The sequence below is a fragment of the Macaca nemestrina genome, chromosome X (assembly GCF_043159975.1).
Source record: "Macaca nemestrina isolate mMacNem1 chromosome X, mMacNem.hap1, whole genome shotgun sequence".
NCBI lineage: Eukaryota > Metazoa > Chordata > Mammalia > Primates > Cercopithecidae > Macaca > Macaca nemestrina.
Genome location: NC_092145.1, coordinates 78,370,441 through 78,371,566, shown reverse-complemented (window position 1 = coordinate 78,371,566; position 1,126 = coordinate 78,370,441).

Sequence of the window (1,126 nt, the reverse complement as noted above, 5' to 3'; positions counted from 1 at the left end):
CTGGAGTGCAGTGGCGTGATCTCAGCCCACTGCAACTTCCATCTCCCAGGTTCAGGCAATTCTCTGCCTGAGCCTCTCGAGTAGCTGGAATTGCAGGTGCCTGCCACCAAGTCTGGCTGATTTTCTTTTTTATTTTTTTGGTAGAGACAGGGTTTCACCATCTTGACCAGGCTGGTCTTGAACTCCTGACCTCATGATCCATCCACATCAGCCTCCCAAAGTGCTGGGATTACAGGCGTGAGCCACTGTGCCAAGCCAAACCTGATATTTAAGGAACTGGCTGGCTGTTTCCCAAAGGCTCCTCCTAGAGGACAGTAATTCTGCTACCTTATGTGGAGTATAAACAGTTAAGCCATTTCCCAGGGTTAATTTGGTGGCCTCTGGTACCGGTAGGGTCACTGCTGCAACTGCTCAGTGGCATGCTAGCCATCCTTTAGACACCAGATCAAGTTTCTTACTCAGGTAGTAACTTACTCAGCCTTACACTTGCTGTTGATCTGGTCCTCGGGCTTGAGTTAAAACTCCCAGGGCCATTTGCTTTCTTTCTGATATATAAAGATTGAAGGTCCTCCCTACAGGAAAGCTGAGGGCTTAAGTAAACCTTAAGTGCCTTAAGTAAGCCTTGTTTTAACTGATTAAAGGTATTTTGAGTTTCAGGTTCCCAGGTTAGGAATTGAGCTTTAGCCACTTGAGTTTCTTTTATGAGGTGATATAAGGGGTAAGTTATCTAACAGTACTCAGGTATCCATAGTCTGCAAAACCCTGTAATGCGCCAAGATTCCTTTAGTTGCTTGAGAGTTTTAGGCAGGGGGAAAGAGAAAATGGGCCTAGTCCTTTATTTCCCCAATGCTCTGGTTTCTTCAGACAATACTAAACCTAAACACTGAGATTTGGCAAAGCTGGGCCTTGGATTTTGAAACCTCATATCTTCTCTTAGTTAAGAAATTAAGAACTTCAGTGCCTTCCTGAGAAGCTTCTTCAGTTAGGCAACAGAACAAAATGTCATCTACATATTGTAAATCCCTGACCTGAGGATGGGAAAACTTAGAGCTTATTTGACAGTGCCTGTCCAAACAAATGAGGACTGTCTGGAAATCCCTGAGGCAGTTGTTCAGGTTCTCTGGGC